Source organism: Schistocerca americana, unplaced genomic scaffold, assembly GCF_021461395.2.
Source record: "Schistocerca americana isolate TAMUIC-IGC-003095 unplaced genomic scaffold, iqSchAmer2.1 HiC_scaffold_282, whole genome shotgun sequence".
NCBI lineage: Eukaryota > Metazoa > Arthropoda > Insecta > Orthoptera > Acrididae > Schistocerca > Schistocerca americana.
The window spans coordinates 119,953-139,527 of NW_025725997.1; the positions used below are offsets into that span (position 1 = coordinate 119,953).

Consider the following 19,575-nt stretch of genomic DNA (forward strand, 5'->3'; position numbering starts at 1 on the left):
GCAACAAAGCACTCCACGGTGCGGCGACATACGAAATCCACTGCCCAGCTACGCGTCGGCAACTAACAAAACGCCGACCCTGCCAGGATTCGAACCTGGAATCTTCTGATCCGTAGTCAGACGCGTTATCCGTTGCGCCACAGGGCCAGTGGCAGCATTTCTTTCTACGAGACAAGTGCAATTCGCTAAGAAACGTGTTCTCCATGGCTGAGCAAGCTCCCAAGGAAGGTACCTTTCGTGCAGCTGCGTGGCCGCAGTGCGCCTGCAGAGCTTAGAGCTTGCCACGCATCTGCTCTCGCTGTTCGACAGGTAGCAGAAGGCAAGGCGCGCGTTTTCCCACGTTTTCTCGACGACGAGAGCCGGTTGATGTGCATGTAAGCGTAGCATATGAAACAAGAATAGCACGAAGCATTGGTAGTCAGGTGCCAAAGTCGCAGTATGGCATCAGGTGGCGATCGTATGTTTCTGTGGCCACCACTGGTTTGCAGCAAAGTGAATACCGCTAACTGAAAGCACTCTGGCGCAATTGGTTAGCGCACGGTACTTATAAGGCAGTAGCCGTGAGCAATGCCGGGGTTGTGAGTTCGAGCCTCACCTGGGGCATACTTTTATTTCTTAGCAGCTGTCTCTGACAGCAACAGGAGGCTAGGTTTGAGATGTATCAGCTATTTGAGTAACATAATTGTGCATTCGAGACGCTAGCTGCGTCTTCCTCGGTAGTATAGTGGTTAGTATCCCCGCCTGTCACGCGGGAGACCGGGGTTCGATTCCCCGCCGGGGAGGCACATCCGATTTTTAATTGCTGCTCTATCACTCGCTGAACTTAGTGTAGGTCGTTTGCGGCTACTAGCACCATATCTCTCGCACACAGGCACCTGTCTACAGCGCATCCTCGGTAGTATAGTGGTTAGTATCCCCGCCTGTCACGCGGGAGACCGGGGTTCGATTCCCCGCCGGGGAGATGCGATTTTTATCTCACAACCCTGTTCGAGTGTTGCGCGTATGTGGGTCGTAAGAGCATTAACTTTGCGATCGTGGAGTGTAGTTGGCGCAAAATCTTAAAAAATGCTACAACTTAGGAAGTGGTTCTCGCATTCTTCACATTTCAGAATTGCGGGGAATGCTGTTAACGCTGTATCAAAGCACCCCAGCCGACGCTGTGGGCGTAATAATCGAGCTCGGCACAGTCCGCAAAAGAAATAATTTTAGCAGAGCGTGGTTTCGATCCACGGACCTCTGGGTTATGGGCCCAGCACGCTTCCACTGCGCCACTCTGCTGCCTGGGGTAGCGCCGGCTCTTCGCCACGTGACGTGGGACACTTGGAAAGTGTTGTCTGCGTCGCTTTCACACGCCTGTATTTAATTGCGTATCATCTCCTACAGCTCTCAGCTTGACTTGTCTCGACTTTGCTCGACTGACGCTACGCTGACGCTTGCAGGCAGCGATATTTACCACGATCGACTCGACATGCAGCTGCGAGATGCACAGGAGCAACAAAGCACTCCACGGTGCGGCGACATACGAAATCCACTGCCCAGCTACGCGTCGGCAACTAACAAAACGCCGACCCTGCCAGGATTCGAACCTGGAATCTTCTGATCCGTAGTCAGACGCGTTATCCGTTGCGCCACAGGGCCAGTGGCAGCATTTCTTTCTACGAGACAAGTGCAATTCGCTAAGAAACGTGTTCTCCATGGCTGAGCAAGCTCCCAAGGAAGGTACCTTTCGTGCAGCTGCGTGGCCGCAGTGCGCCTGCAGAGCTTAGAGCTTGCCACGCATCTGCTCTCGCTGTTCGACAGGTAGCAGAAGGCAAGGCGCGCGTTTTCCCACGTTTTCTCGACGACGAGAGCCGGTTGATGTGCATGTAAGCGTAGCATATGAAACAAGAATAGCACGAAGCATTGGTAGTCAGGTGCCAAAGTCGCAGTATGGCATCAGGTGGCGATCGTATGTTTCTGTGGCCACCACTGGTTTGCAGCAAAGTGAATACCGCTAACTGAAAGCACTCTGTTGTAGCCCCAGTGGCGCAATTGGTTAGCGCACGGTACTTATAAGGCAGTAGCCGTGAGCAATGCCGGGGTTGTGAGTTCGAGCCTCACCTGGGGCATACTTTTATTTCTTAGCAGCTGTCTCTGACAGCAACAGGAGGCTAGGTTTGAGATGTATCAGCTATTTGAGTAACATAATTGTGCATTCGAGACGCTAGCTGCGTCTTCCTCGGTAGTATAGTGGTTAGTATCCCCGCCTGTCACGCGGGAGACCGGGGTTCGATTCCCCGCCGGGGAGGCACATCCGATTTTTAATTGCTGCTCTATCACTCGCTGAACTTAGTGTAGGTCGTTTGCGGCTACTAGCACCATATCTCTCGCACACAGGCACCTGTCTACAGCGCATCCTCGGTAGTATAGTGGTTAGTATCCCCGCCTGTCACGCGGGAGACCGGGGTTCGATTCCCCGCCGGGGAGATGCGATTTTTATCTCACAACCCTGTTCGAGTGTTGCGCGTATGTGGGTCGTAAGAGCATTAACTTTGCGATCGTGGAGTGTAGTTGGCGCAAAATCTTAAAAAATGCTACAACTTAGGAAGTGGTTCTCGCATTCTTCACATTTCAGAATTGCGGGGAATGCTGTTAACGCTGTATCAAAGCACCCCAGCCGACGCTGTGGGCGTAATAATCGAGCTCGGCACAGTCCGCAAAAGAAATGATTTTAGCAGAGCGTGGTTTCGATCCACGGACCTCTGGGTTATGGGCCCAGCACGCTTCCACTGCGCCACTCTGCTGCCTGGGGTAGCGCCGGCTCTTCGCCACGTGACGTGGGACACTTGGAAAGTGTTGTCTGCGTCGCTTTCACACGCCTGTATTTAATTGCGTATCATCTCCTACAGCTCTCAGCTTGACTTGTCTCGACTTTGCTCGACTGACGCTACGCTGACGCTTGCAGGCAGCGATATTTACCACGATCGACTCGACATGCAGCTGCGAGATGCACAGGAGCAACAAAGCACTCCACGGTGCGGCGACATACGAAATCCACTGCCCAGCTACGCGTCGGCAACTAACAAAACGCCGACCCTGCCAGGATTCGAACCTGGAATCTTCTGATCCGTAGTCAGACGCGTTATCCGTTGCGCCACAGGGCCAGTGGCAGCATTTCTTTCTACGAGACAAGTGCAATTCGCTAAGAAACGTGTTCTCCATGGCTGAGCAAGCTCCCAAGGAAGGTACCTTTCGTGCAGCTGCGTGGCCGCAGTGCGCCTGCAGAGCTTAGAGCTTGCCACGCATCTGCTCTCGCTGTTCGACAGGTAGCAGAAGGCAAGGCGCGCGTTTTCCCACGTTTTCTCGACGACGAGAGCCGGTTGATGTGCATGTAAGCGTAGCATATGAAACAAGAATAGCACGAAGCATTGGTAGTCAGGTGCCAAAGTCGCAGTATGGCATCAGGTGGCGATCGTATGTTTCTGTGGCCACCACTGGTTTGCAGCAAAGTGAATACCGCTAACTGAAAGCACTCTGTTGTAGCCCCAGTGGCGCAATTGGTTAGCGCACGGTACTTATAAGGCAGTAGCCGTGAGCAATGCCGGGGTTGTGAGTTCGAGCCTCACCTGGGGCATACTTTTATTTCTTAGCAGCTGTCTCTGACAGCAACAGGAGGCTAGGTTTGAGATGTATCAGCTATTTGAGTAACATAATTGTGCATTCGAGACGCTAGCTGCGTCTTCCTCGGTAGTATAGTGGTTAGTATCCCCGCCTGTCACGCGGGAGACCGGGGTTCGATTCCCCGCCGGGGAGGCACATCCGATTTTTAATTGCTGCTCTATCACTCGCTGAACTTAGTGTAGGTCGTTTGCGGCTACTAGCACCATATCTCTCGCACACAGGCACCTGTCTACAGCGCATCCTCGGTAGTATAGTGGTTAGTATCCCCGCCTGTCACGCGGGAGACCGGGGTTCGATTCCCCGCCGGGGAGATGCGATTTTTATCTCACAACCCTGTTCGAGTGTTGCGCGTATGTGGGTCGTAAGAGCATTAACTTTGCGATCGTGGAGTGTAGTTGGCGCAAAATCTTAAAAAATGCTACAACTTAGGAAGTGGTTCTCGCATTCTTCACATTTCAGAATTGCGGGGAATGCTGTTAACGCTGTATCAAAGCACCCCAGCCGACGCTGTGGGCGTAATAATCGAGCTCGGCACAGTCCGCAAAAGAAATAATTTTAGCAGAGCGTGGTTTCGATCCACGGACCTCTGGGTTATGGGCCCAGCACGCTTCCACTGCGCCACTCTGCTGCCTGGGGTAGCGCCGGCTCTTCGCCACGTGACGTGGGACACTTGGAAAGTGTTGTCTGCGTCGCTTTCACACGCCTGTATTTAATTGCGTATCATCTCCTACAGCTCTCAGCTTGACTTGTCTCGACTTTGCTCGACTGACGCTACGCTGACGCTTGCAGGCAGCGATATTTACCACGATCGACTCGACATGCAGCTGCGAGATGCACAGGAGCAACAAAGCACTCCACGGTGCGGCGACATACGAAATCCACTGCCCAGCTACGCGTCGGCAACTAACAAAACGCCGACCCTGCCAGGATTCGAACCTGGAATCTTCTGATCCGTAGTCAGACGCGTTATCCGTTGCGCCACAGGGCCAGTGGCAGCATTTCTTTCTACGAGACAAGTGCAATTCGCTAAGAAACGTGTTCTCCATGGCTGAGCAAGCTCCCAAGGAAGGTACCTTTCGTGCAGCTGCGTGGCCGCAGTGCGCCTGCAGAGCTTAGAGCTTGCCACGCATCTGCTCTCGCTGTTCGACAGGTAGCAGAAGGCAAGGCGCGCGTTTTCCCACGTTTTCTCGACGACGAGAGCCGGTTGATGTGCATGTAAGCGTAGCATATGAAACAAGAATAGCACGAAGCATTGGTAGTCAGGTGCCAAAGTCGCAGTATGGCATCAGGTGGCGATCGTATGTTTCTGTGGCCACCACTGGTTTGCAGCAAAGTGAATACCGCTAACTGAAAGCACTCTGTTGTAGCCCCAGTGGCGCAATTGGTTAGCGCACGGTACTTATAAGGCAGTAGCCGTGAGCAATGCCGGGGTTGTGAGTTCGAGCCTCACCTGGGGCATACTTTTATTTCTTAGCAGCTGTCTCTGACAGCAACAGGAGGCTAGGTTTGAGATGTATCAGCTATTTGAGTAACATAATTGTGCATTCGAGACGCTAGCTGCGTCTTCCTCGGTAGTATAGTGGTTAGTATCCCCGCCTGTCACGCGGGAGACCGGGGTTCGATTCCCCGCCGGGGAGGCACATCCGATTTTTAATTGCTGCTCTATCACTCGCTGAACTTAGTGTAGGTCGTTTGCGGCTACTAGCACCATATCTCTCGCACACAGGCACCTGTCTACAGCGCATCCTCGGTAGTATAGTGGTTAGTATCCCCGCCTGTCACGCGGGAGACCGGGGTTCGATTCCCCGCCGGGGAGATGCGATTTTTATCTCACAACCCTGTTCGAGTGTTGCGCGTATGTGGGTCGTAAGAGCATTAACTTTGCGATCGTGGAGTGTAGTTGGCGCAAAATCTTAAAAAATGCTACAACTTAGGAAGTGGTTCTCGCATTCTTCACATTTCAGAATTGCGGGGAATGCTGTTAACGCTGTATCAAAGCACCCCAGCCGACGCTGTGGGCGTAATAATCGAGCTCGGCACAGTCCGCAAAAGAAATGATTTTAGCAGAGCGTGGTTTCGATCCACGGACCTCTGGGTTATGGGCCCAGCACGCTTCCACTGCGCCACTCTGCTGCCTGGGGTAGCGCCGGCTCTTCGCCACGTGACGTGGGACACTTGGAAAGTGTTGTCTGCGTCGCTTTCACACGCCTGTATTTAATTGCGTATCATCTCCTACAGCTCTCAGCTTGACTTGTCTCGACTTTGCTCGACTGACGCTACGCTGACGCTTGCAGGCAGCGATATTTACCACGATCGACTCGACATGCAGCTGCGAGATGCACAGGAGCAACAAAGCACTCCACGGTGCGGCGACATACGAAATCCACTGCCCAGCTACGCGTCGGCAACTAACAAAACGCCGACCCTGCCAGGATTCGAACCTGGAATCTTCTGATCCGTAGTCAGACGCGTTATCCGTTGCGCCACAGGGCCAGTGGCAGCATTTCTTTCTACGAGACAAGTGCAATTCGCTAAGAAACGTGTTCTCCATGGCTGAGCAAGCTCCCAAGGAAGGTACCTTTCGTGCAGCTGCGTGGCCGCAGTGCGCCTGCAGAGCTTAGAGCTTGCCACGCATCTGCTCTCGCTGTTCGACAGGTAGCAGAAGGCAAGGCGCGCGTTTTCCCACGTTTTCTCGACGACGAGAGCCGGTTGATGTGCATGTAAGCGTAGCATATGAAACAAGAATAGCACGAAGCATTGGTAGTCAGGTGCCAAAGTCGCAGTATGGCATCAGGTGGCGATCGTATGTTTCTGTGGCCACCACTGGTTTGCAGCAAAGTGAATACCGCTAACTGAAAGCACTCTGTTGTAGCCCCAGTGGCGCAATTGGTTAGCGCACGGTACTTATAAGGCAGTAGCCGTGAGCAATGCCGGGGTTGTGAGTTCGAGCCTCACCTGGGGCATACTTTTATTTCTTAGCAGCTGTCTCTGACAGCAACAGGAGGCTAGGTTTGAGATGTATCAGCTATTTGAGTAACATAATTGTGCATTCGAGACGCTAGCTGCGTCTTCCTCGGTAGTATAGTGGTTAGTATCCCCGCCTGTCACGCGGGAGACCGGGGTTCGATTCCCCGCCGGGGAGGCACATCCGATTTTTAATTGCTGCTCTATCACTCGCTGAACTTAGTGTAGGTCGTTTGCGGCTACTAGCACCATATCTCTCGCACACAGGCACCTGTCTACAGCGCATCCTCGGTAGTATAGTGGTTAGTATCCCCGCCTGTCACGCGGGAGACCGGGGTTCGATTCCCCGCCGGGGAGATGCGATTTTTATCTCACAACCCTGTTCGAGTGTTGCGCGTATGTGGGTCGTAAGAGCATTAACTTTGCGATCGTGGAGTGTAGTTGGCGCAAAATCTTAAAAAATGCTACAACTTAGGAAGTGGTTCTCGCATTCTTCACATTTCAGAATTGCGGGGAATGCTGTTAACGCTGTATCAAAGCACCCCAGCCGACGCTGTGGGCGTAATAATCGAGCTCGGCACAGTCCGCAAAAGAAATAATTTTAGCAGAGCGTGGTTTCGATCCACGGACCTCTGGGTTATGGGCCCAGCACGCTTCCACTGCGCCACTCTGCTGCCTGGGGTAGCGCCGGCTCTTCGCCACGTGACGTGGGACACTTGGAAAGTGTTGTCTGCGTCGCTTTCACACGCCTGTATTTAATTGCGTATCATCTCCTACAGCTCTCAGCTTGACTTGTCTCGACTTTGCTCGACTGACGCTACGCTGACGCTTGCAGGCAGCGATATTTACCACGATCGACTCGACATGCAGCTGCGAGATGCACAGGAGCAACAAAGCACTCCACGGTGCGGCGACATACGAAATCCACTGCCCAGCTACGCGTCGGCAACTAACAAAACGCCGACCCTGCCAGGATTCGAACCTGGAATCTTCTGATCCGTAGTCAGACGCGTTATCCGTTGCGCCACAGGGCCAGTGGCAGCATTTCTTTCTACGAGACAAGTGCAATTCGCTAAGAAACGTGTTCTCCATGGCTGAGCAAGCTCCCAAGGAAGGTACCTTTCGTGCAGCTGCGTGGCCGCAGTGCGCCTGCAGAGCTTAGAGCTTGCCACGCATCTGCTCTCGCTGTTCGACAGGTAGCAGAAGGCAAGGCGCGCGTTTTCCCACGTTTTCTCGACGACGAGAGCCGGTTGATGTGCATGTAAGCGTAGCATATGAAACAAGAATAGCACGAAGCATTGGTAGTCAGGTGCCAAAGTCGCAGTATGGCATCAGGTGGCGATCGTATGTTTCTGTGGCCACCACTGGTTTGCAGCAAAGTGAATACCGCTAACTGAAAGCACTCTGTTGTAGCCCCAGTGGCGCAATTGGTTAGCGCACGGTACTTATAAGGCAGTAGCCGTGAGCAATGCCGGGGTTGTGAGTTCGAGCCTCACCTGGGGCATACTTTTATTTCTTAGCAGCTGTCTCTGACAGCAACAGGAGGCTAGGTTTGAGATGTATCAGCTATTTGAGTAACATAATTGTGCATTCGAGACGCTAGCTGCGTCTTCCTCGGTAGTATAGTGGTTAGTATCCCCGCCTGTCACGCGGGAGACCGGGGTTCGATTCCCCGCCGGGGAGGCACATCCGATTTTTAATTGCTGCTCTATCACTCGCTGAACTTAGTGTAGGTCGTTTGCGGCTACTAGCACCATATCTCTCGCACACAGGCACCTGTCTACAGCGCATCCTCGGTAGTATAGTGGTTAGTATCCCCGCCTGTCACGCGGGAGACCGGGGTTCGATTCCCCGCCGGGGAGATGCGATTTTTATCTCACAACCCTGTTCGAGTGTTGCGCGTATGTGGGTCGTAAGAGCATTAACTTTGCGATCGTGGAGTGTAGTTGGCGCAAAATCTTAAAAAATGCTACAACTTAGGAAGTGGTTCTCGCATTCTTCACATTTCAGAATTGCGGGGAATGCTGTTAACGCTGTATCAAAGCACCCCAGCCGACGCTGTGGGCGTAATAATCGAGCTCGGCACAGTCCGCAAAAGAAATAATTTTAGCAGAGCGTGGTTTCGATCCACGGACCTCTGGGTTATGGGCCCAGCACGCTTCCACTGCGCCACTCTGCTGCCTGGGGTAGCGCCGGCTCTTCGCCACGTGACGTGGGACACTTGGAAAGTGTTGTCTGCGTCGCTTTCACACGCCTGTATTTAATTGCGTATCATCTCCTACAGCTCTCAGCTTGACTTGTCTCGACTTTGCTCGACTGACGCTACGCTGACGCTTGCAGGCAGCGATATTTACCACGATCGACTCGACATGCAGCTGCGAGATGCACAGGAGCAACAAAGCACTCCACGGTGCGGCGACATACGAAATCCACTGCCCAGCTACGCGTCGGCAACTAACAAAACGCCGACCCTGCCAGGATTCGAACCTGGAATCTTCTGATCCGTAGTCAGACGCGTTATCCGTTGCGCCACAGGGCCAGTGGCAGCATTTCTTTCTACGAGACAAGTGCAATTCGCTAAGAAACGTGTTCTCCATGGCTGAGCAAGCTCCCAAGGAAGGTACCTTTCGTGCAGCTGCGTGGCCGCAGTGCGCCTGCAGAGCTTAGAGCTTGCCACGCATCTGCTCTCGCTGTTCGACAGGTAGCAGAAGGCAAGGCGCGCGTTTTCCCACGTTTTCTCGACGACGAGAGCCGGTTGATGTGCATGTAAGCGTAGCATATGAAACAAGAATAGCACGAAGCATTGGTAGTCAGGTGCCAAAGTCGCAGTATGGCATCAGGTGGCGATCGTATGTTTCTGTGGCCACCACTGGTTTGCAGCAAAGTGAATACCGCTAACTGAAAGCACTCTGTTGTAGCCCCAGTGGCGCAATTGGTTAGCGCACGGTACTTATAAGGCAGTAGCCGTGAGCAATGCCGGGGTTGTGAGTTCGAGCCTCACCTGGGGCATACTTTTATTTCTTAGCAGCTGTCTCTGACAGCAACAGGAGGCTAGGTTTGAGATGTATCAGCTATTTGAGTAACATAATTGTGCATTCGAGACGCTAGCTGCGTCTTCCTCGGTAGTATAGTGGTTAGTATCCCCGCCTGTCACGCGGGAGACCGGGGTTCGATTCCCCGCCGGGGAGGCACATCCGATTTTTAATTGCTGCTCTATCACTCGCTGAACTTAGTGTAGGTCGTTTGCGGCTACTAGCACCATATCTCTCGCACACAGGCACCTGTCTACAGCGCATCCTCGGTAGTATAGTGGTTAGTATCCCCGCCTGTCACGCGGGAGACCGGGGTTCGATTCCCCGCCGGGGAGATGCGATTTTTATCTCACAACCCTGTTCGAGTGTTGCGCGTATGTGGGTCGTAAGAGCATTAACTTTGCGATCGTGGAGTGTAGTTGGCGCAAAATCTTAAAAAATGCTACAACTTAGGAAGTGGTTCTCGCATTCTTCACATTTCAGAATTGCGGGGAATGCTGTTAACGCTGTATCAAAGCACCCCAGCCGACGCTGTGGGCGTAATAATCGAGCTCGGCACAGTCCGCAAAAGAAATAATTTTAGCAGAGCGTGGTTTCGATCCACGGACCTCTGGGTTATGGGCCCAGCACGCTTCCACTGCGCCACTCTGCTGCCTGGGGTAGCGCCGGCTCTTCGCCACGTGACGTGGGACACTTGGAAAGTGTTGTCTGCGTCGCTTTCACACGCCTGTATTTAATTGCGTATCATCTCCTACAGCTCTCAGCTTGACTTGTCTCGACTTTGCTCGACTGACGCTACGCTGACGCTTGCAGGCAGCGATATTTACCACGATCGACTCGACATGCAGCTGCGAGATGCACAGGAGCAACAAAGCACTCCACGGTGCGGCGACATACGAAATCCACTGCCCAGCTACGCGTCGGCAACTAACAAAACGCCGACCCTGCCAGGATTCGAACCTGGAATCTTCTGATCCGTAGTCAGACGCGTTATCCGTTGCGCCACAGGGCCAGTGGCAGCATTTCTTTCTACGAGACAAGTGCAATTCGCTAAGAAACGTGTTCTCCATGGCTGAGCAAGCTCCCAAGGAAGGTACCTTTCGTGCAGCTGCGTGGCCGCAGTGCGCCTGCAGAGCTTAGAGCTTGCCACGCATCTGCTCTCGCTGTTCGACAGGTAGCAGAAGGCAAGGCGCGCGTTTTCCCACGTTTTCTCGACGACGAGAGCCGGTTGATGTGCATGTAAGCGTAGCATATGAAACAAGAATAGCACGAAGCATTGGTAGTCAGGTGCCAAAGTCGCAGTATGGCATCAGGTGGCGATCGTATGTTTCTGTGGCCACCACTGGTTTGCAGCAAAGTGAATACCGCTAACTGAAAGCACTCTGTTGTAGCCCCAGTGGCGCAATTGGTTAGCGCACGGTACTTATAAGGCAGTAGCCGTGAGCAATGCCGGGGTTGTGAGTTCGAGCCTCACCTGGGGCATACTTTTATTTCTTAGCAGCTGTCTCTGACAGCAACAGGAGGCTAGGTTTGAGATGTATCAGCTATTTGAGTAACATAATTGTGCATTCGAGACGCTAGCTGCGTCTTCCTCGGTAGTATAGTGGTTAGTATCCCCGCCTGTCACGCGGGAGACCGGGGTTCGATTCCCCGCCGGGGAGGCACATCCGATTTTTAATTGCTGCTCTATCACTCGCTGAACTTAGTGTAGGTCGTTTGCGGCTACTAGCACCATATCTCTCGCACACAGGCACCTGTCTACAGCGCATCCTCGGTAGTATAGTGGTTAGTATCCCCGCCTGTCACGCGGGAGACCGGGGTTCGATTCCCCGCCGGGGAGATGCGATTTTTATCTCACAACCCTGTTCGAGTGTTGCGCGTATGTGGGTCGTAAGAGCATTAACTTTGCGATCGTGGAGTGTAGTTGGCGCAAAATCTTAAAAAATGCTACAACTTAGGAAGTGGTTCTCGCATTCTTCACATTTCAGAATTGCGGGGAATGCTGTTAACGCTGTATCAAAGCACCCCAGCCGACGCTGTGGGCGTAATAATCGAGCTCGGCACAGTCCGCAAAAGAAATAATTTTAGCAGAGCGTGGTTTCGATCCACGGACCTCTGGGTTATGGGCCCAGCACGCTTCCACTGCGCCACTCTGCTGCCTGGGGTAGCGCCGGCTCTTCGCCACGTGACGTGGGACACTTGGAAAGTGTTGTCTGCGTCGCTTTCACACGCCTGTATTTAATTGCGTATCATCTCCTACAGCTCTCAGCTTGACTTGTCTCGACTTTGCTCGACTGACGCTACGCTGACGCTTGCAGGCAGCGATATTTACCACGATCGACTCGACATGCAGCTGCGAGATGCACAGGAGCAACAAAGCACTCCACGGTGCGGCGACATACGAAATCCACTGCCCAGCTACGCGTCGGCAACTAACAAAACGCCGACCCTGCCAGGATTCGAACCTGGAATCTTCTGATCCGTAGTCAGACGCGTTATCCGTTGCGCCACAGGGCCAGTGGCAGCATTTCTTTCTACGAGACAAGTGCAATTCGCTAAGAAACGTGTTCTCCATGGCTGAGCAAGCTCCCAAGGAAGGTACCTTTCGTGCAGCTGCGTGGCCGCAGTGCGCCTGCAGAGCTTAGAGCTTGCCACGCATCTGCTCTCGCTGTTCGACAGGTAGCAGAAGGCAAGGCGCGCGTTTTCCCACGTTTTCTCGACGACGAGAGCCGGTTGATGTGCATGTAAGCGTAGCATATGAAACAAGAATAGCACGAAGCATTGGTAGTCAGGTGCCAAAGTCGCAGTATGGCATCAGGTGGCGATCGTATGTTTCTGTGGCCACCACTGGTTTGCAGCAAAGTGAATACCGCTAACTGAAAGCACTCTGTTGTAGCCCCAGTGGCGCAATTGGTTAGCGCACGGTACTTATAAGGCAGTAGCCGTGAGCAATGCCGGGGTTGTGAGTTCGAGCCTCACCTGGGGCATACTTTTATTTCTTAGCAGCTGTCTCTGACAGCAACAGGAGGCTAGGTTTGAGATGTATCAGCTATTTGAGTAACATAATTGTGCATTCGAGACGCTAGCTGCGTCTTCCTCGGTAGTATAGTGGTTAGTATCCCCGCCTGTCACGCGGGAGACCGGGGTTCGATTCCCCGCCGGGGAGGCACATCCGATTTTTAATTGCTGCTCTATCACTCGCTGAACTTAGTGTAGGTCGTTTGCGGCTACTAGCACCATATCTCTCGCACACAGGCACCTGTCTACAGCGCATCCTCGGTAGTATAGTGGTTAGTATCCCCGCCTGTCACGCGGGAGACCGGGGTTCGATTCCCCGCCGGGGAGATGCGATTTTTATCTCACAACCCTGTTCGAGTGTTGCGCGTATGTGGGTCGTAAGAGCATTAACTTTGCGATCGTGGAGTGTAGTTGGCGCAAAATCTTAAAAAATGCTACAACTTAGGAAGTGGTTCTCGCATTCTTCACATTTCAGAATTGCGGGGAATGCTGTTAACGCTGTATCAAAGCACCCCAGCCGACGCTGTGGGCGTAATAATCGAGCTCGGCACAGTCCGCAAAAGAAATAATTTTAGCAGAGCGTGGTTTCGATCCACGGACCTCTGGGTTATGGGCCCAGCACGCTTCCACTGCGCCACTCTGCTGCCTGGGGTAGCGCCGGCTCTTCGCCACGTGACGTGGGACACTTGGAAAGTGTTGTCTGCGTCGCTTTCACACGCCTGTATTTAATTGCGTATCATCTCCTACAGCTCTCAGCTTGACTTGTCTCGACTTTGCTCGACTGACGCTACGCTGACGCTTGCAGGCAGCGATATTTACCACGATCGACTCGACATGCAGCTGCGAGATGCACAGGAGCAACAAAGCACTCCACGGTGCGGCGACATACGAAATCCACTGCCCAGCTACGCGTCGGCAACTAACAAAACGCCGACCCTGCCAGGATTCGAACCTGGAATCTTCTGATCCGTAGTCAGACGCGTTATCCGTTGCGCCACAGGGCCAGTGGCAGCATTTCTTTCTACGAGACAAGTGCAATTCGCTAAGAAACGTGTTCTCCATGGCTGAGCAAGCTCCCAAGGAAGGTACCTTTCGTGCAGCTGCGTGGCCGCAGTGCGCCTGCAGAGCTTAGAGCTTGCCACGCATCTGCTCTCGCTGTTCGACAGGTAGCAGAAGGCAAGGCGCGCGTTTTCCCACGTTTTCTCGACGACGAGAGCCGGTTGATGTGCATGTAAGCGTAGCATATGAAACAAGAATAGCACGAAGCATTGGTAGTCAGGTGCCAAAGTCGCAGTATGGCATCAGGTGGCGATCGTATGTTTCTGTGGCCACCACTGGTTTGCAGCAAAGTGAATACCGCTAACTGAAAGCACTCTGTTGTAGCCCCAGTGGCGCAATTGGTTAGCGCACGGTACTTATAAGGCAGTAGCCGTGAGCAATGCCGGGGTTGTGAGTTCGAGCCTCACCTGGGGCGTACTTTTATTTCTTAGCAGCTGTCTCTGACAGCAACAGGAGGCTAGGTTTGAGATGTATCAGCTATTTGAGTAACATAATTGTGCATTCGAGACGCTAGCTGCGTCTTCCTCGGTAGTATAGTGGTTAGTATCCCCGCCTGTCACGCGGGAGACCGGGGTTCGATTCCCCGCCGGGGAGGCACATCCGATTTTTAATTGCTGCTCTATCACTCGCTGAACTTAGTGTAGGTCGTTTGCGGCTACTAGCACCATATCTCTCGCACACAGGCACCTGTCTACAGCGCATCCTCGGTAGTATAGTGGTTAGTATCCCCGCCTGTCACGCGGGAGACCGGGGTTCGATTCCCCGCCGGGGAGATGCGATTTTTATCTCACAACCCTGTTCGAGTGTTGCGCGTATGTGGGTCGTAAGAGCATTAACTTTGCGATCGTGGAGTGTAGTTGGCGCAAAATCTTAAAAAATGCTACAACTTAGGAAGTGGTTCTCGCATTCTTCACATTTCAGAATTGCGGGGAATGCTGTTAACGCTGTATCAAAGCACCCCAGCCGACGCTGTGGGCGTAATAATCGAGCTCGGCACAGTCCGCAAAAGAAATAATTTTAACAGAGCGTGGTTTCGATCCACGGACCTCTGGGTTATGGGCCCAGCACGCTTCCACTGCGCCACTCTGCTGCCTGGGGTAGCGCCGGCTCTTCGCCACGTGACGTGGGACACTTGGAAAGTGTTGTCTGCGTCGCTTTCACACGCCTGTATTTAATTGCGTATCATCTCCTACAGCTCTCAGCTTGACTTGTCTCGACTTTGCTCGACTGACGCTACGCTGACGCTTGCAGGCAGCGATATTTACCACGATCGACTCGACATGCAGCTGCGAGATGCACAGGAGCAACAAAGCACTCCACGGTGCGGCGACATACGAAATCCACTGCCCAGCTACGCGTCGGCAACTAACAAAACGCCGACCCTGCCAGGATTCGAACCTGGAATCTTCTGATCCGTAGTCAGACGCGTTATCCGTTGCGCCACAGGGCCAGTGGCAGCATTTCTTTCTACGAGACAAGTGCAATTCGCTAAGAAACGTGTTCTCCATGGCTGAGCAAGCTCCCAAGGAAGGTACCTTTCGTGCAGCTGCGTGGCCGCAGTGCGCCTGCAGAGCTTAGAGCTTGCCACGCATCTGCTCTCGCTGTTCGACAGGTAGCAGAAGGCAAGGCGCGCGTTTTCCCACGTTTTCTCGACGACGAGAGCCGGTTGATGTGCATGTAAGCGTAGCATATGAAACAAGAATAGCACGAAGCATTGGTAGTCAGGTGCCAAAGTCGCAGTATGGCATCAGGTGGCGATCGTATGTTTCTGTGGCCACCACTGGTTTGCAGCAAAGTGAATACCGCTAACTGAAAGCACTCTGTTGTAGCCCCAGTGGCGCAATTGGTTAGCGCACGGTACTTATAAGGCAGTAGCCGTGAGCAATGCCGGGGTTGTGAGTTCGAGCCTCACCTGGGGCATACTTTTATTTCTTAGCAGCTGTCTCTGACAGCAACAGGAGGCTAGGTTTGAGATGTATCAGCTATTTGAGTAACATAATTGTGCATTCGAGACGCTAGCTGCGTCTTCCTCGGTAGTATAGTGGTTAGTATCCCCGCCTGTCACGCGGGAGACCGGGGTTCGATTCCCCGCCGGGGAGGCACATCCGATTTTTAATTGCTGCTCTATCACTCGCTGAACTTAGTGTAGGTCGTTTGCGGCTACTAGCACCATATCTCTCGCACACAGGCACCTGTCTACAGCGCATCCTCGGTAGTATAGTGGTTAGTATCCCCGCCTGTCACGCGGGAGACCGGGGTTCGATTCCCCGCCGGGGAGATGCGATTTTTATCTCACAACCCTGTTCGAGTGTTGCGCGTATGTGGGTCGTAAGAGCATTAACTTTGCGATCGTGGAGTGTAGTTGGCGCAAAATCTTAAAAAATGCTACAACTTAGGAAGTGGTTCTCGCATTCTTCACATTTCAGAATTGCGGGGAATGCTGTTAACGCTGTATCAAAGCACCCCAGCCGACGCTGTGGGCGTAATAATCGAGCTCGGCACAGTCCGCAAAAGAAATAATTTTAGCAGAGCGTGGTTTCGATCCACGGACCTCTGGGTTATGGGCCCAGCACGCTTCCACTGCGCCACTCTGCTGCCTGGGGTAGCGCCGGCTCTTCGCCACGTGACGTGGGACACTTGGAAAGTGTTGTCTGCGTCGCTTTCACACGCCTGTATTTAATTGCGTATCATCTCCTACAGCTCTCAGCTTGACTTGTCTCGACTTTGCTCGACTGACGCTACGCTGACGCTTGCAGGCAGCGATATTTACCACGATCGACTCGACATGCAGCTGCGAGATGCACAGGAGCAACAAAGCACTCCACGGTGCGGCGACATACGAAATCCACTGCCCAGCTACGCGTCGGCAACTAACAAAACGCCGACCCTGCCAGGATTCGAACCTGGAATCTTCTGATCCGTAGTCAGACGCGTTATCCGTTGCGCCACAGGGCCAGTGGCAGCATTTCTTTCTACGAGACAAGTGCAATTCGCTAAGAAACGTGTTCTCCATGGCTGAGCAAGCTCCCAAGGAAGGTACCTTTCGTGCAGCTGCGTGGCCGCAGTGCGCCTGCAGAGCTTAGAGCTTGCCACGCATCTGCTCTCGCTGTTCGACAGGTAGCAGAAGGCAAGGCGCGCGTTTTCCCACGTTTTCTCGACGACGAGAGCCGGTTGATGTGCATGTAAGCGTAGCATATGAAACAAGAATAGCACGAAGCATTGGTAGTCAGGTGCCAAAGTCGCAGTATGGCATCAGGTGGCGATCGTATGTTTCTGTGGCCACCACTGGTTTGCAGCAAAGTGAATACCGCTAACTGAAAGCACTCTGTTGTAGCCCCAGTGGCGCAATTGGTTAGCGCACGGTACTTATAAGGCAGTAGCCGTGAGCAATGCCGGGGTTGTGAGTTCGAGCCTCACCTGGGGCATACTTTTATTTCTTAGCAGCTGTCTCTGACAGCAACAGGAGGCTAGGTTTGAGATGTATCAGCTATTTGAGTAACATAATTGTGCATTCGAGACGCTAGCTGCGTCTTCCTCGGTAGTATAGTGGTTAGTATCCCCGCCTGTCACGCGGGAGACCGGGGTTCGATTCCCCGCCGGGGAGGCACATCCGATTTTTAATTGCTGCTCTATCACTCGCTGAACTTAGTGTAGGTCGTTTGCGGCTACTAGCACCATATCTCTCGCACACAGGCACCTGTCTACAGCGCATCCTCGGTAGTATAGTGGTTAGTATCCCCGCCTGTCACGCGGGAGACCGGGGTTCGATTCCCCGCCGGGGAGATGCGATTTTTATCTCACAACCCTGTTCGAGTGTTGCGCGTATGTGGGTCGTAAGAGCATTAACTTTGCGATCGTGGAGTGTAGTTGGCGCAAAATCTTAAAAAATGCTACAACTTAGGAAGTGGTTCTCGCATTCTTCACATTTCAGAATTGCGGGGAATGCTGTTAACGCTGTATCAAAGCACCCCAGCCGACGCTGTGGGCGTAATAATCGAGCTCGGCACAGTCCGCAAAAGAAATAATTTTAGCAGAGCGTGGTTTCGATCCACGGACCTCTGGGTTATGGGCCCAGCACGCTTCCACTGCGCCACTCTGCTGCCTGGGGTAGCGCCGGCTCTTCGCCACGTGACGTGGGACACTTGGAAAGTGTTGTCTGCGTCGCTTTCACACGCCTGTATTTAATTGCGTATCATCTCCTACAGCTCTCAGCTTGACTTGTCTCGACTTTGCTCGACTGACGCTACGCTGACGCTTGCAGGCAGCGATATTTACCACGATCGACTCGACATGCAGCTGCGAGATGCACAGGAGCAACAAAGCACTCCACGGTGCGGCGACATACGAAATCCACTGCCCAGCTACGCGTCGGCAACTAACAAAACGCCGACCCTGCCAGGATTCGAACCTGGAATCTTCTGATCCGTAGTCAGACGCGTTATCCGTTGCGCCACAGGGCCAGTGGCAGCATTTCTTTCTACGAGACAAGTGCAATTCGCTAAGAAACGTGTTCTCCATGGCTGAGCAAGCTCCCAAGGAAGGTACCTTTCGTGCAGCTGCGTGGCCGCAGTGCGCCTGCAGAGCTTAGAGCTTGCCACGCATCTGCTCTCGCTGTTCGACAGGTAGCAGAAGGCAAGGCGCGCGTTTTCCCACGTTTTCTCGACGACGAGAGCCGGTTGATGTGCATGTAAGCGTAGCATATGAAACAAGAATAGCACGAAGCATTGGTAGTCAGGTGCCAAAGTCGCAGTATGGCATCAGGTGGCGATCGTATGTTTCTGTGGCCACCACTGGTTTGCAGCAAAGTGAATACCGCTAACTGAAAGCACTCTGTTGTAGCCCCAGTGGCGCAATTGGTTAGCGCACGGTACTTATAAGGCAGTAGCCGTGAGCAATGCCGGGGTTGTGAGTTCGAGCCTCACCTGGGGCATACTTTTATTTCTTAGCAGCTGTCTCTGACAGCAACAGGAGGCTAGGTTTGAGATGTATCAGCTATTTGAGTAACATAATTGTGCATTCGAGACGCTAGCTGCGTCTTCCTCGGTAGTATAGTGGTTAGTATCCCCGCCTGTCACGCGGGAGACCGGGGTTCGATTCCCCGCCGGGGAGGCACATCCGATTTTTAATTGCTGCTCTATCACTCGCTGAACTTAGTGTAGGTCGTTTGCGGCTACTAGCACCATATCTCTCGCACACAGGCACCTGTCTACAGCGCATCCTCGGTAGTATAGTGGTTAGTATCCCCGCCTGTCACGCGGGAGACCGGGGTTCGATTCCCCGCCGGGGAGATGCGATTTTTATCTCACAACCCTGTTCGAGTGTTGCGCGTATGTGGGTCGTAAGAGCATTAACTTTGCGATCGTGGAGTGTAGTTGGCGCAAAATCTTAAAAAATGCTACAACTTAGGAAGTGGTTCTCGCATTCTTCACATTTCAGAATTGCGGGGAATGCTGTTAACGCTGTATCAAAGCACCCCAGCCGACGCTGTGGGCGTAATAATCGAGCTCGGCACAGTCCGCAAAAGAAATAATTTTAGCAGAGCGTGGTTTCGATCCACGGACCTCTGGGTTATGGGCCCAGCACGCTTCCACTGCGCCACTCTGCTGCCTGGGGTAGCGCCGGCTCTTCGCCACGTGACGTGGGACACTTGGAAAGTGTTGTCTGCGTCGCTTTCACACGCCTGTATTTAATTGCGTATCATCTCCTACAGCTCTCAGCTTGACTTGTCTCGACTTTGCTCGACTGACGCTACGCTGACGCTTGCAGGCAGCGATATTTACCACGATCGACTCGACATGCAGCTGCGAGATGCACAGGAGCAACAAAGCACTCCACGGTGCGG

At 53.1% G+C, this 19,575-nt stretch overlaps 63 non-coding genes across 63 annotated transcripts; 38 read left to right on the top strand and 25 right to left on the bottom strand.

Annotated features, from left to right (window-relative positions):
• Positions 1 to 74: 74 nt before the first annotated feature.
• Trnar-acg lies at positions 75 to 147 on the bottom strand. Its single transcript has one exon. It is a non-coding gene; the product is annotated as a tRNA-Arg (tRNA).
• Positions 148 to 710: 563 nt separating this feature from the next.
• Positions 711 to 782, top strand: Trnad-guc. The gene has a single exon. It is a non-coding gene; the product is annotated as a tRNA-Asp (tRNA).
• A 107-nt stretch (positions 783 to 889) lies between these two features.
• Positions 890 to 961, top strand: Trnad-guc. Its single transcript has one exon. It is a non-coding gene; the product is annotated as a tRNA-Asp (tRNA).
• Positions 962 to 1,206: 245 nt separating this feature from the next.
• Trnam-cau lies at positions 1,207 to 1,278 on the bottom strand. The gene has a single exon. It is a non-coding gene; the product is annotated as a tRNA-Met (tRNA).
• Positions 1,279 to 1,565: 287 nt separating this feature from the next.
• On the bottom strand, positions 1,566 to 1,638 carry Trnar-acg. Its single transcript has one exon. It is a non-coding gene; the product is annotated as a tRNA-Arg (tRNA).
• A 378-nt stretch (positions 1,639 to 2,016) lies between these two features.
• Positions 2,017 to 2,108, top strand: Trnai-uau. The gene is given in 2 exon segments: positions 2,017 to 2,054; positions 2,073 to 2,108. It is a non-coding gene; the product is annotated as a tRNA-Ile (tRNA).
• A 107-nt stretch (positions 2,109 to 2,215) lies between these two features.
• On the top strand, positions 2,216 to 2,287 carry Trnad-guc. The gene has a single exon. It is a non-coding gene; the product is annotated as a tRNA-Asp (tRNA).
• Positions 2,288 to 2,394: 107 nt separating this feature from the next.
• Positions 2,395 to 2,466, top strand: Trnad-guc. The gene has a single exon. It is a non-coding gene; the product is annotated as a tRNA-Asp (tRNA).
• A 245-nt stretch (positions 2,467 to 2,711) lies between these two features.
• Trnam-cau lies at positions 2,712 to 2,783 on the bottom strand. The gene has a single exon. It is a non-coding gene; the product is annotated as a tRNA-Met (tRNA).
• A 287-nt stretch (positions 2,784 to 3,070) lies between these two features.
• Positions 3,071 to 3,143, bottom strand: Trnar-acg. The gene has a single exon. It is a non-coding gene; the product is annotated as a tRNA-Arg (tRNA).
• A 378-nt stretch (positions 3,144 to 3,521) lies between these two features.
• Positions 3,522 to 3,613, top strand: Trnai-uau. The gene is given in 2 exon segments: positions 3,522 to 3,559; positions 3,578 to 3,613. It is a non-coding gene; the product is annotated as a tRNA-Ile (tRNA).
• Positions 3,614 to 3,720: 107 nt separating this feature from the next.
• On the top strand, positions 3,721 to 3,792 carry Trnad-guc. Its single transcript has one exon. It is a non-coding gene; the product is annotated as a tRNA-Asp (tRNA).
• A 107-nt stretch (positions 3,793 to 3,899) lies between these two features.
• On the top strand, positions 3,900 to 3,971 carry Trnad-guc. Its single transcript has one exon. It is a non-coding gene; the product is annotated as a tRNA-Asp (tRNA).
• A 245-nt stretch (positions 3,972 to 4,216) lies between these two features.
• On the bottom strand, positions 4,217 to 4,288 carry Trnam-cau. The gene has a single exon. It is a non-coding gene; the product is annotated as a tRNA-Met (tRNA).
• A 287-nt stretch (positions 4,289 to 4,575) lies between these two features.
• On the bottom strand, positions 4,576 to 4,648 carry Trnar-acg. The gene has a single exon. It is a non-coding gene; the product is annotated as a tRNA-Arg (tRNA).
• Positions 4,649 to 5,026: 378 nt separating this feature from the next.
• On the top strand, positions 5,027 to 5,118 carry Trnai-uau. Its single transcript is given in 2 exon segments — positions 5,027 to 5,064; positions 5,083 to 5,118. It is a non-coding gene; the product is annotated as a tRNA-Ile (tRNA).
• A 107-nt stretch (positions 5,119 to 5,225) lies between these two features.
• Positions 5,226 to 5,297, top strand: Trnad-guc. Its single transcript has one exon. It is a non-coding gene; the product is annotated as a tRNA-Asp (tRNA).
• A 107-nt stretch (positions 5,298 to 5,404) lies between these two features.
• Trnad-guc lies at positions 5,405 to 5,476 on the top strand. The gene has a single exon. It is a non-coding gene; the product is annotated as a tRNA-Asp (tRNA).
• Positions 5,477 to 5,721: 245 nt separating this feature from the next.
• On the bottom strand, positions 5,722 to 5,793 carry Trnam-cau. The gene has a single exon. It is a non-coding gene; the product is annotated as a tRNA-Met (tRNA).
• A 287-nt stretch (positions 5,794 to 6,080) lies between these two features.
• Trnar-acg lies at positions 6,081 to 6,153 on the bottom strand. Its single transcript has one exon. It is a non-coding gene; the product is annotated as a tRNA-Arg (tRNA).
• Positions 6,154 to 6,531: 378 nt separating this feature from the next.
• On the top strand, positions 6,532 to 6,623 carry Trnai-uau. The gene is given in 2 exon segments: positions 6,532 to 6,569; positions 6,588 to 6,623. It is a non-coding gene; the product is annotated as a tRNA-Ile (tRNA).
• A 107-nt stretch (positions 6,624 to 6,730) lies between these two features.
• Positions 6,731 to 6,802, top strand: Trnad-guc. Its single transcript has one exon. It is a non-coding gene; the product is annotated as a tRNA-Asp (tRNA).
• A 107-nt stretch (positions 6,803 to 6,909) lies between these two features.
• Positions 6,910 to 6,981, top strand: Trnad-guc. Its single transcript has one exon. It is a non-coding gene; the product is annotated as a tRNA-Asp (tRNA).
• A 245-nt stretch (positions 6,982 to 7,226) lies between these two features.
• On the bottom strand, positions 7,227 to 7,298 carry Trnam-cau. Its single transcript has one exon. It is a non-coding gene; the product is annotated as a tRNA-Met (tRNA).
• Positions 7,299 to 7,585: 287 nt separating this feature from the next.
• Trnar-acg lies at positions 7,586 to 7,658 on the bottom strand. Its single transcript has one exon. It is a non-coding gene; the product is annotated as a tRNA-Arg (tRNA).
• Positions 7,659 to 8,036: 378 nt separating this feature from the next.
• Positions 8,037 to 8,128, top strand: Trnai-uau. The gene is given in 2 exon segments: positions 8,037 to 8,074; positions 8,093 to 8,128. It is a non-coding gene; the product is annotated as a tRNA-Ile (tRNA).
• Positions 8,129 to 8,235: 107 nt separating this feature from the next.
• Positions 8,236 to 8,307, top strand: Trnad-guc. The gene has a single exon. It is a non-coding gene; the product is annotated as a tRNA-Asp (tRNA).
• Positions 8,308 to 8,414: 107 nt separating this feature from the next.
• Positions 8,415 to 8,486, top strand: Trnad-guc. The gene has a single exon. It is a non-coding gene; the product is annotated as a tRNA-Asp (tRNA).
• Positions 8,487 to 8,731: 245 nt separating this feature from the next.
• Trnam-cau lies at positions 8,732 to 8,803 on the bottom strand. The gene has a single exon. It is a non-coding gene; the product is annotated as a tRNA-Met (tRNA).
• Positions 8,804 to 9,090: 287 nt separating this feature from the next.
• Trnar-acg lies at positions 9,091 to 9,163 on the bottom strand. The gene has a single exon. It is a non-coding gene; the product is annotated as a tRNA-Arg (tRNA).
• A 378-nt stretch (positions 9,164 to 9,541) lies between these two features.
• Trnai-uau lies at positions 9,542 to 9,633 on the top strand. Its single transcript is given in 2 exon segments — positions 9,542 to 9,579; positions 9,598 to 9,633. It is a non-coding gene; the product is annotated as a tRNA-Ile (tRNA).
• Positions 9,634 to 9,740: 107 nt separating this feature from the next.
• Trnad-guc lies at positions 9,741 to 9,812 on the top strand. The gene has a single exon. It is a non-coding gene; the product is annotated as a tRNA-Asp (tRNA).
• A 107-nt stretch (positions 9,813 to 9,919) lies between these two features.
• Positions 9,920 to 9,991, top strand: Trnad-guc. Its single transcript has one exon. It is a non-coding gene; the product is annotated as a tRNA-Asp (tRNA).
• Positions 9,992 to 10,236: 245 nt separating this feature from the next.
• On the bottom strand, positions 10,237 to 10,308 carry Trnam-cau. Its single transcript has one exon. It is a non-coding gene; the product is annotated as a tRNA-Met (tRNA).
• A 287-nt stretch (positions 10,309 to 10,595) lies between these two features.
• On the bottom strand, positions 10,596 to 10,668 carry Trnar-acg. Its single transcript has one exon. It is a non-coding gene; the product is annotated as a tRNA-Arg (tRNA).
• Positions 10,669 to 11,046: 378 nt separating this feature from the next.
• Positions 11,047 to 11,138, top strand: Trnai-uau. Its single transcript is given in 2 exon segments — positions 11,047 to 11,084; positions 11,103 to 11,138. It is a non-coding gene; the product is annotated as a tRNA-Ile (tRNA).
• Positions 11,139 to 11,245: 107 nt separating this feature from the next.
• On the top strand, positions 11,246 to 11,317 carry Trnad-guc. Its single transcript has one exon. It is a non-coding gene; the product is annotated as a tRNA-Asp (tRNA).
• A 107-nt stretch (positions 11,318 to 11,424) lies between these two features.
• On the top strand, positions 11,425 to 11,496 carry Trnad-guc. The gene has a single exon. It is a non-coding gene; the product is annotated as a tRNA-Asp (tRNA).
• Positions 11,497 to 11,741: 245 nt separating this feature from the next.
• On the bottom strand, positions 11,742 to 11,813 carry Trnam-cau. The gene has a single exon. It is a non-coding gene; the product is annotated as a tRNA-Met (tRNA).
• A 287-nt stretch (positions 11,814 to 12,100) lies between these two features.
• Positions 12,101 to 12,173, bottom strand: Trnar-acg. Its single transcript has one exon. It is a non-coding gene; the product is annotated as a tRNA-Arg (tRNA).
• A 378-nt stretch (positions 12,174 to 12,551) lies between these two features.
• On the top strand, positions 12,552 to 12,643 carry Trnai-uau. The gene is given in 2 exon segments: positions 12,552 to 12,589; positions 12,608 to 12,643. It is a non-coding gene; the product is annotated as a tRNA-Ile (tRNA).
• A 107-nt stretch (positions 12,644 to 12,750) lies between these two features.
• Positions 12,751 to 12,822, top strand: Trnad-guc. The gene has a single exon. It is a non-coding gene; the product is annotated as a tRNA-Asp (tRNA).
• Positions 12,823 to 12,929: 107 nt separating this feature from the next.
• Positions 12,930 to 13,001, top strand: Trnad-guc. The gene has a single exon. It is a non-coding gene; the product is annotated as a tRNA-Asp (tRNA).
• A 245-nt stretch (positions 13,002 to 13,246) lies between these two features.
• Trnam-cau lies at positions 13,247 to 13,318 on the bottom strand. The gene has a single exon. It is a non-coding gene; the product is annotated as a tRNA-Met (tRNA).
• A 287-nt stretch (positions 13,319 to 13,605) lies between these two features.
• Positions 13,606 to 13,678, bottom strand: Trnar-acg. Its single transcript has one exon. It is a non-coding gene; the product is annotated as a tRNA-Arg (tRNA).
• A 378-nt stretch (positions 13,679 to 14,056) lies between these two features.
• Positions 14,057 to 14,148, top strand: Trnai-uau. Its single transcript is given in 2 exon segments — positions 14,057 to 14,094; positions 14,113 to 14,148. It is a non-coding gene; the product is annotated as a tRNA-Ile (tRNA).
• A 107-nt stretch (positions 14,149 to 14,255) lies between these two features.
• Positions 14,256 to 14,327, top strand: Trnad-guc. Its single transcript has one exon. It is a non-coding gene; the product is annotated as a tRNA-Asp (tRNA).
• Positions 14,328 to 14,434: 107 nt separating this feature from the next.
• On the top strand, positions 14,435 to 14,506 carry Trnad-guc. Its single transcript has one exon. It is a non-coding gene; the product is annotated as a tRNA-Asp (tRNA).
• Positions 14,507 to 15,110: 604 nt separating this feature from the next.
• Positions 15,111 to 15,183, bottom strand: Trnar-acg. Its single transcript has one exon. It is a non-coding gene; the product is annotated as a tRNA-Arg (tRNA).
• A 378-nt stretch (positions 15,184 to 15,561) lies between these two features.
• Trnai-uau lies at positions 15,562 to 15,653 on the top strand. The gene is given in 2 exon segments: positions 15,562 to 15,599; positions 15,618 to 15,653. It is a non-coding gene; the product is annotated as a tRNA-Ile (tRNA).
• A 107-nt stretch (positions 15,654 to 15,760) lies between these two features.
• Trnad-guc lies at positions 15,761 to 15,832 on the top strand. Its single transcript has one exon. It is a non-coding gene; the product is annotated as a tRNA-Asp (tRNA).
• A 107-nt stretch (positions 15,833 to 15,939) lies between these two features.
• Positions 15,940 to 16,011, top strand: Trnad-guc. The gene has a single exon. It is a non-coding gene; the product is annotated as a tRNA-Asp (tRNA).
• Positions 16,012 to 16,256: 245 nt separating this feature from the next.
• Positions 16,257 to 16,328, bottom strand: Trnam-cau. Its single transcript has one exon. It is a non-coding gene; the product is annotated as a tRNA-Met (tRNA).
• A 287-nt stretch (positions 16,329 to 16,615) lies between these two features.
• Positions 16,616 to 16,688, bottom strand: Trnar-acg. Its single transcript has one exon. It is a non-coding gene; the product is annotated as a tRNA-Arg (tRNA).
• Positions 16,689 to 17,066: 378 nt separating this feature from the next.
• On the top strand, positions 17,067 to 17,158 carry Trnai-uau. Its single transcript is given in 2 exon segments — positions 17,067 to 17,104; positions 17,123 to 17,158. It is a non-coding gene; the product is annotated as a tRNA-Ile (tRNA).
• Positions 17,159 to 17,265: 107 nt separating this feature from the next.
• Trnad-guc lies at positions 17,266 to 17,337 on the top strand. The gene has a single exon. It is a non-coding gene; the product is annotated as a tRNA-Asp (tRNA).
• A 107-nt stretch (positions 17,338 to 17,444) lies between these two features.
• On the top strand, positions 17,445 to 17,516 carry Trnad-guc. The gene has a single exon. It is a non-coding gene; the product is annotated as a tRNA-Asp (tRNA).
• A 245-nt stretch (positions 17,517 to 17,761) lies between these two features.
• On the bottom strand, positions 17,762 to 17,833 carry Trnam-cau. Its single transcript has one exon. It is a non-coding gene; the product is annotated as a tRNA-Met (tRNA).
• Positions 17,834 to 18,120: 287 nt separating this feature from the next.
• Positions 18,121 to 18,193, bottom strand: Trnar-acg. The gene has a single exon. It is a non-coding gene; the product is annotated as a tRNA-Arg (tRNA).
• A 378-nt stretch (positions 18,194 to 18,571) lies between these two features.
• Trnai-uau lies at positions 18,572 to 18,663 on the top strand. The gene is given in 2 exon segments: positions 18,572 to 18,609; positions 18,628 to 18,663. It is a non-coding gene; the product is annotated as a tRNA-Ile (tRNA).
• A 107-nt stretch (positions 18,664 to 18,770) lies between these two features.
• Positions 18,771 to 18,842, top strand: Trnad-guc. Its single transcript has one exon. It is a non-coding gene; the product is annotated as a tRNA-Asp (tRNA).
• Positions 18,843 to 18,949: 107 nt separating this feature from the next.
• Positions 18,950 to 19,021, top strand: Trnad-guc. The gene has a single exon. It is a non-coding gene; the product is annotated as a tRNA-Asp (tRNA).
• A 245-nt stretch (positions 19,022 to 19,266) lies between these two features.
• Trnam-cau lies at positions 19,267 to 19,338 on the bottom strand. The gene has a single exon. It is a non-coding gene; the product is annotated as a tRNA-Met (tRNA).
• Between the last annotated feature and the right edge of the window lie 237 nt (positions 19,339 to 19,575).